The sequence below is a fragment of the Melospiza melodia genome, unplaced genomic scaffold (genome assembly GCF_035770615.1).
Source record: "Melospiza melodia melodia isolate bMelMel2 unplaced genomic scaffold, bMelMel2.pri scaffold_32, whole genome shotgun sequence".
Classification (NCBI taxonomy): Eukaryota; Metazoa; Chordata; class Aves; order Passeriformes; family Passerellidae; genus Melospiza; species Melospiza melodia.
Window position 1 is genome coordinate 9190742 of NW_026948638.1, and position 9054 is coordinate 9199795.

Sequence of the window (9054 nt, forward strand, 5' to 3'; positions counted from 1 at the left end):
AGAGGCCCTACAAGTGCAGGGAATGTGGGAAAAGCTTTAGGCAGAGCTGCCATCTGAATGCCCACCAGAGGATCCACACTGGGGAGAGGCCCTACAAGTGCAGGGAATGTGGGAAAAGCTTCATCGACCCCTCCAGCCTGAGTGTCCACCAGAGGATCCACACTGGGGAGAGGCCCTACAAGTGCGGGGAATGTGGGAAAAGCTTCAGGCAGACCTCCAGGCTGATTGCCCACCAGAGGATCCACACTGGGGAGAGACCCTATGAGTGTTCTTAGTGTGGGGAGAGGTTTCAGAGCTGATACCGTCTCCTCAAGCGTCAGCAGATTCACACAGAATAGAGGCCGTTCTGCTGCCCTGACTGCAGGAAGGGCTTTAAGAAAAACTCCACCCTCGTCACCCACCAGCGGATCCACACTGGGGAGAGGCCCTGACAGTGTTCCAAGTGTGGGAAGAGCTTTTCCCAGAACTCTACCGTGACTCAAAACCAAGGGAGGCAGCAGTAAGGGATGCCCTACAGCTGCCCTGTGTGCAGGAAGAGTGTTGCCTTGATTTTTAAAGATTTTTTGAGCCTTCTGATATCTGCAGTCTTGTAGCAAACTTTCTCAAACACTTTCTGTAAATAACTTCTTGTTTTGCTTTCTTACATAGAAGAAGAAAAATTTGATGGACTGTTAGTTTGTCCAGTGTCATTGGAGAGGTGGCACTTTCACCCTCCAATCCACTGTCACTTTTAGAAAACTATAAATGTTGGAGTCAGAAAATAAACTTCCCTTTTCTTCCCCTTGAGAGCAGCAGTGTGTGTGCTCGTATTGTTTTGTGTCCTACAGTGACAGGAAGAGCTTTGAGCGCTGCTTCAACTCCATCCCCCATTGGGGACCCCCACTGGATGGTCCACAGTGACCCTCGCTAGGCAGAGACTTGGTCATCCGTGGTCCTGGTGATCCATGTTGGGAAGACACCGGGCTGGTGGTCTCCACGTCATCCTGGCTCCCCTTGGGCACTTGGACACGGCCAGAGAAAAATCCATTGGGATGCAAACAGACATCAGAATTTCACAGGGGACAGAATAGTTTTTTACTTTTGACACCAAAAAAGTCTCACCTTTTGCATCCTATCATTCTTCGGGTGGCATCCAGGAACTCCAAATGATGTTGGAGGTCTTTTCCAACCTGAATCATTCCATGATTCTAATTCTCTCTGGCCCACCGGCATCTTCCACAGCCAAATGGTGATGGACTGGGGCAAAAAACCAGGATTTTGTAGACAATGGAGTGGAAACTCCTCTTAAAAAAGGTCGTTCCTACCCACCCAACACATGGATACTCAGCAGCATGGACACATAAATGCTTTTATTTTGGCCTTTATTTTCTTTCATTTTTCATTATCCTTCACCCAACACTGGGGTAAATATAAAGACATTTAACTAACACATGGATGGTGACATTGTGGGACGTGGGTGGGGACATGGTGGGGATGGGGACAAGGACATGGGTGGGGATGTGGTGGGGATGGGGACAAGGACCTGGGTAGGGACATGGTGGGGATGGGGACAAGGACCTGGGTAGGGATGTGGTGGGGATGGGGACAAGGACCTGGGTGGGGATATGGTGGGGATGGGGACAAGGACCTGGGTGGGGACATGGTGGGGATGGGGACAAGGACCTGGGTGGGGATGGGGACAAGGACGTGGGTGTGGATGGCGATATTGGGCATGGGGGGTGTCACAGATAGAGATGGTGACATGGAGCTCTATGGCCATGGATGAGGAAATGGGGGACATGGCCATGGATGGTGACACAAGTGACCTAGAGACAAGTCCATGGGTTGACATGTCCATGCCATGGGGTGTCCCATGGCCAAGGACAACACATCCCCACCACCACCATGATACTGTCCCTTTCATGCTACCATTTATTCCCTGCTCCTCCCCACTGTCACCCCACTGTGAACCCAGTCAGGGACAGGGGTGGCACTTGGGGACACTCCTGTCCCCACTCAAGCACATGCCTGGGCCCAGCAGAGAAGGGGATGAAGGACGACGGGGACCGTTCCTTGCTGTTCTCCAGACTGAACCTCAGAGGACTGAACACCTGGGGTGACACCGACACAGTCACACTGAGGGGACACAGCTATCACCACCATGGTGACAGGGACACCTCATAGGGTGGCCCTACCTCAGGCTTGGGCCAGAGGTCTGGGTTGTGGTGGGTCCCATAGATGCTCATCAGGCAGATGACCCCTGGTGGGATGAGAATGGCCACTTTAGGGACAGCAGATGAGGGTGGGTGGTGACACTGGGGACACCCTCGCCATGCCATACCCTTGGGGATGACACGGCCATCACACAGGGGGATGTCCTTGGTGCAGCGCCGGGACACAGCAGTGACAGGAGGGTGCAGCCGCAGGCTCTCTTTGATGCACATGGTGGTGAAGGGCAGCTGGGACAGGTCGTCCCTGGGGACAAGTGGGAGATGGCACCATGCTCCCAAGGCACATGACCGGGGTGGCCCTGGAGACATCTCACCATTCAATGTCTGCAGTGTCCCGGCCAGCCAGGAGCTCCTGGACCTCCTGGCAGCATCGCTCCTGGTGCTCAGGATGGCCGGCCAGGTTGTAGAAGAGCCATGCCAGGCCACTGGCCGTGGTGTCATGGCCTGTGGGGACACTGGGTGAGTGAGGGGACACTGGAGTGGCTCCTCCCCAATGGCACCTGGGAGCTCGTGCTCACCCTCAAACATGAAGGTGTCAGCCTCAGCTGTGATGTCCTTGTCCGACAGGGTGTGGCCATTCTCGTCCTGCAGGGGCAAGATGAGCCACGGGCCGCTGGGGCCACCAGTCCGTGGGCCACCTGGGGCCAAATCCCATCCATGGCCACCACTCTATGGCACCACAATCCCACTGGCCACCAGCTCTATGGTCAATGCTGCCCATGGCCACCACTGTTCCCCTGTAGCCACCAGTCTATGTCCAAGCCTCCCATGGCCACCAGCATCCTGCTGGCCTCTATGGCCAACCCTTCCATGGCCACCACCACTCTCTTGACCACTTCCATGTTCCATGGCTACCCCCCCAGCCCCACCTTGGTGAGCAGCAGGATGTACTCGCTGGGCTGTCCGCACCAGGGACAATGGGGGACACTGTGGCTACCAGCATTGGTGATAGCAGGACCACTGGGGACACCAGAGTGGCCAACAGGGACAGTGATGGGAAAGGATGGCCAGTGAGGACCATGGTGGGGCCAGCACAGCCACCAGGATGGCCAGCAGGGACAATGGTAGGCTCACCAGGGCCACCAGGATGGTGTCATGATCCGCTCGTACAAGCGGGGGTCATGATGGTTCGTTAACTGATCTCAGAGTGCAGAAGCAACACAGAAGGGAATTTTAGCATTAATCAAAAAAATGCACCTTTTATTGAGTGCCCACAGCAGATGTGATAGAAGGATTAGAAAGGAGAATAAAGGATAGAGAGAGAGAGGAGGGAGAGAAAGAGGGGAGGAATAGCTGCCAGTGGAGAGATGAAACCCTCATGGTCCAGCCAATAGATCTGTCTTGTCACATCAGGGAGAATCTCAAAGTCTTGGTTCTAATATAGTCCTCCACCAAGGGGGGGAACAGGTAAGTCTATTGAAACCACCGAGAGGGAACAGGTACATTTACAGACAGTCCATGTTCTCAGCAGTGAGCGAGACCAATTGTTTTCGTGGTCCAGGGAACACACCGGCAGGCAACACTTGGCAAACATCTGGCTTCAGTCCGGCCAGACCCCTGTGTTAGAGTTATAGGGGTCTCAATTGGGGGGGGGGGCTTCAGTCTCTGTCCATCACAGTGGTCGTGAGGCAGCTGAGGGAAACTTCAGACTGTCTCTTACAGATGATCAATGGGGACAGGTGACATTCACTCCTGGCCGTGGCTCTCGTGGCTGAAGATGCACTTCTGGAGCGTGTCCAGGGGGAGGAGGTTCAGGGGCTGCAGCACCTCCAACTCCACTGGCCCCCCACCAGCTGCCACTGCTGCTGCCCCCCACTTGTGGGGAAGGACTGGGTTGGGGAGGGAACAGGGAGGGGATCAGGGACATGGGATAAATTTGGAGGTGGGACAGGGGTGGGAGAGGGGGAAGAGTTTAAGAGAGGGTGTGGAACAGGGATGTGGTGATGAACGAGGGGTGGGATTGGGGTTTGGGGGCAGCTTTGAGTTTGGGGTATGGGACAGTAAAGAATTTGGGTACAGGACGGGGCTCGGGGTGCAGGATGGAACTCAGGATGCAGCAGTGGGTGCAGGACAGAATTTTGGGTGCAGGACTGTCCTACAGTGACGTTATGATGGTTGTATCCCCATCCATGTGTTCTGTTTATGCTGGATATTATGTTCTGTGCCTTCAAGACTGGCTCTGAAGAGTGAAGTTTTGTTTTGGTTTTGTTATCAGCTGCTCTCCCACGGGTGGCAGGACACAGAGACAGGGCAGTACATGGTGCTGCTTTTGCTTTTTGCTTGGCTTTTTACTTTGCTCTTGCTTTTGTTTCTGCTCATTAGTTAGTTTAGCTAAGCAGTCTGAATTTTTCTCTGGACTGTTTTTCCTTTCCCTTTTTTGGAACCACTCAAGCCTACCCTGGACTGGGACCTGGGAAACACCAAGAGTTTGCACCTTGTGGCTGCAGCAGCTACTCCTGCACCGGAGGGACTGATAACAGAGCAACCACCCCCAAGAGAGACTTTCTGAACTTGTCATCTTTTTCAGAGTGGTGAAAGAGTGTTGTCACCTGGTATTGATCATTTTGTGTGCTGGGGGTGCTTTGCCTGTTAAATAAACAGGTTCTTTTCACTTCTCTCCAGAGAATCCTTCCCGACCTGGTTGGGGAGAGGGGCTGTGTGTGTTTCCTTTCTGGAGGGGCCCCTTTGGAGGTTTTCTCCCAAATTTGCCCTAAACCAGGACAAAATTTGGTGCCCAATGTGTGAGGCTTGAAAGAGAGTGGAAAAAACCCTGTTTTGAGTGCATTTTGGTTGCCATTACTCTGTGTTGTTATCAAGCAGTTAATGGCCATGTTTTTTGAATTCATAATGTCTCTTGGGGTGGAGGCTTGCATGCATTTCTGGTCCCCAGGTGCGGAGGATCATTAAGGGACATCACACCATGATCAATATGATCAAGTGAAGCCAATTTATTACAAAAAGCAAGCCATTTTTATACTGTTCTCTATTGTTCACACCTCAAGCTAATGCATGATTGGTTAAATCCTTTTTGCTCATGCATTTTGATATTTCAGTTAATTTTAGTTTGTCTTTCTTCTTCATGCATCTCGCTGCAGGTTTTCTTGTGTTCCTTTGCATCCTGAACCATCTGCTGCTGAGCGTGTTCTTCTTCTTTTGTGTCCTTCAAGGGCAGGGTGACCTTACTCAGTTTCTATGAAGGCCGGACTGTGCACATGTTGCATATGTCCATTGTCCTGCAAAAAACCCTCAACACTCCTCCCAATGCTTTCTGGTCATTCAAGTGCCCTTCAGCTGACTGGTTTCATGCTTTGAGCTTTAGGGAATTGCCCAATCTTTCTGAAGCTCAAATAAATATCATATTAGTCAACATCTTAATTATGTTTATATCTCACAGAATTGCCTTTTCTTTTGTCTTTGTCTGAAACTGTTGCTGTACAGAAATCTCTGGGAGATGGTGGACATGTCAGATGCTGCTGGGACATCCCAGAGCACTTGGACCTTGGCTCTGCACTGGAGAGCTCTTCATCCCCTTTCTCTCTTTTCCTCCCTCTGGGCATGGAGGGTGCTCCTGACTTCAGCGTGTGACTCATGTGCGCAAAGAGTAAATCTGGGCAGAATTGGGGCAGGGAGGGTTTGGGGAGACCTTGGGATCTGTGCTGGGCACAGAAGGTGTTTTCCATTGCTCTGAGGCTGTCTGCTCTGGAAAGTGGATTTAATATCCAGCAGATGAATGACTGTTGCATTTGATGGAGCTGTGCCTTCCCTTGGCTTTGTTGGCTGAAAAGATACAGAGCAGCACATACACAGGTACCAGCTCCTGGATTCCAGCAGTGTTCAGATAGAAATTCCAAGAGGAGGTAGGGTCAAGATGTGTGCTTGCCTTGTGGTCAGCCTTCAATACCCCTTGGTCTCCCTGGGCCCTTCCCCCAGGTGGGACTGTGGCTCATTTGGTCCCTCAGGAGCTGGGCTGGGGCTGCAGAGGTGGCTGTGGAGCATTGCCTGTGCTGTGCCAGGGACTGGCAGACACTGCTGGGCTGCAATAGAGGCTCTGGGGGGATTTGGGTTGCTGGGCAGGGCAAGGCTGGACCTGCCCCTTCCTCCCCCACACATGAAATGTTTTCAGCCAACAATCTCCTCCAGTCTGTCACAACAGGCAATGCTGGAAGTGAAATCCCAATTGTGGCCATGGGCACCTGGATGAGCAGGACAGTTCTTTTCCATAGGAAGGAAAGCACAGAGCCTCAGTGTTTGGAAGGCAGGTGAGAGTCTCACTAGGCAAGGCCAGCCAGACTTTTCAGAAATTGCAGATTTTTGTCTGGGAGCAGTCTTTGGATATAGGGAATTCTGGAGGTGGAACCCAATCTCAGCCATGCATGCCTGGAGAAGTAGGACAGTTCTTTCTCATAGGGAGGAAAGCACAGAGCCTTCCCCAGTGTTTTGGGGACAGACGAGAGGTGACTCTCCTGAAACCATTGCCTGCCACACTTGTCCTGGCAATATTCCTATGGGAAAAATTTGGACTTGAAATCCCAGTTCTGGCCATGGGTATTTAGAAGAGATTGACAGTCCTTTTCCTAGCAAGGAAAGCACAGAGCCGCAGTGCTCCAGGAGCTGATGAGAGACAGCCCTTGGCATCCCAACATCAGCCAGAGCTATCCGGTGGCCCCTGGGAGGCCAAGCCAGCCAGGCCTGTTCCATGTTCCCTCAGTTCCATGGGACCCAATGGTCCCTTGCTTCCATGTGTCCCTGAGGTGCCATAATGCCCCCTTGGTGACACCAGGCCCTGAAGAGTCCCAATGGTCTCCAAGGTTCCTTCAGGCCCCACAGAGCCATAATGGTCTCTGAGTCCATGAAGCCCCTCTATGTCACCAAGGCCCCTTGGTTCCATGGGCTGCAGTGGTGCCACCATGATCCCCTTGGTTCCATGGGCTCCAGTGGTGCCACAATGATCCCCTTGGTTCCATGAGGTTCCATAGTGTCACCACGGTGTCCTTGGACCCTCTGGGACTCTCAGTGTGTTCCCAGTCACCCCCAGTATGGTTACAGACACTCCCAGTATATCCCAGTTGCCCTCAGCATACTCACAGTCATTCCCAGTCACATCCACTTGGCCCAGTAAGGTTCCACTTTCCACCAGTATGATCCCAGTCACTCCCAGTGAAGGGAGGGGACCGGGACAGACTGGGACAGGCTGGGATGGACTGGGACACCAGGATACACCAGGATAAACTGGGATACACTGGGATACACCGGGACACACCGGGATATACTGGGATACACTGGGACATACCAAGACACACCAGGATACTCCAGGATGCACCAGGACACTCTGGGATTCACCGTGCCCAGCACTGGGACCCACTGGGAGCAGGATCAGAGCACACTGGGACTCAGCAGGTCCAGAATTGGGGCAACAGGGATCATAGTGGGACAAACTGGGATATACTGGGAGTGACTGTAACCGTACTGGGGGTGACTGGGATCCCACTGAGAGTGACTGGAGTAACTGAGTCTACACTGGGGGCAACTGGGATTGACTGGGACTATGCTGGGGAAGACTGGGATCACAACAGATTCCGACTGGGGCCATACTGGGAGTGACTGGGTCTGTGCTAGGGTGTCGTGGTTTTGGTTTGCTAATTTAAGATCTCTTTAATTTTGAGATATTTTTGGCTAATGCACTAAAGAATGTGGTGGGTTTGGTGTTGGTTAATTACTAATACACTTATTTTTGGTTGTGAAATAGGATTAGGAGAAAGGTAAAGCAGGCTCAAAACTCTAAAAGAGTAGAAAGAAAAATTTTAATAATAGTAAGTAAAAAGAAAAAAAAAAGGTAGTAAGAATCAAAGCAAACTTTTTAGAATACTTCTCCCCACAACTTTTTCTTTCTCACTGACAATGTAAAGAAACTAAACTTAAGATTTCTAGTCAGTTTATTAGCTCTCAAAGAGTCTTTTTTTAGTTCAGTTAGGGAGAGAAGTCTCTCTTGTTAAAGTTATGGAGACTTTTCTACAAAAGGAAAAAACAGTTTTCTCATAATTCTCAATTTTGTCATGAATAACAACTGCCAGGGGAACCTTGCTATCATAAAATCTTTCTTATTTCTACCTTATTTCTACCTTCCCACAGCTTGGAGATGGGCTATGTTGATTGATGGGGTATTGTTTTAAAGATGAGCTGTTTTAAAGATGAGCTGTTCAAAGGCAAAAGTTCTCATTATCTATCTCTAAAATCATCTTCATCTCTGGGAGCAGAGGTCTTCATTTTTAGAAGCACAAGACTGCGCTCTTTCTTTGTACAAACTTCTCATGAGATTACAGCTATTTCAACATCTGCTTACTTTAACATAGAAGCCTTTACCTAATATCAATTCAAACACTTTCATTTCCTTATAGTTTTATGTGTTATAAGGGAAAAGAGTCTTTTCTTTATAGCTTACAAGAGGATTTCAGCTCTAAAAACAAAGCATCTTCTCACCCCTCCCATCTGGGACTTACTTACCTTCTTCTTTATTACCTTTAATGTCTTCATCTTGTTTTTAATATACTTTCATGTTGTTCTTTTCTCTCACTCAAAAGAAGACTGAAGTACTGAAAAAGTTAACATCATGCCTGAAGCCTACCTAACCCACCAATAACTTGTAACAGAAAGCTGTGGCTCAGTTGTGTTCAGATCAGCTTTATAGTTAGTGTTTAGTTTTCTACAGCAGCTACAAAAGTCTCTGGTCTCAGCCATGCTTACAAGAAGAAGAAGCAGCAGCCTGACAGCGAGATCTTCACAGCCACAGCCAGCCCTGCTCTGGATAAAGCTCCGCAGCCTCCCCTGTCTCCTTGCCCGGCAGCTG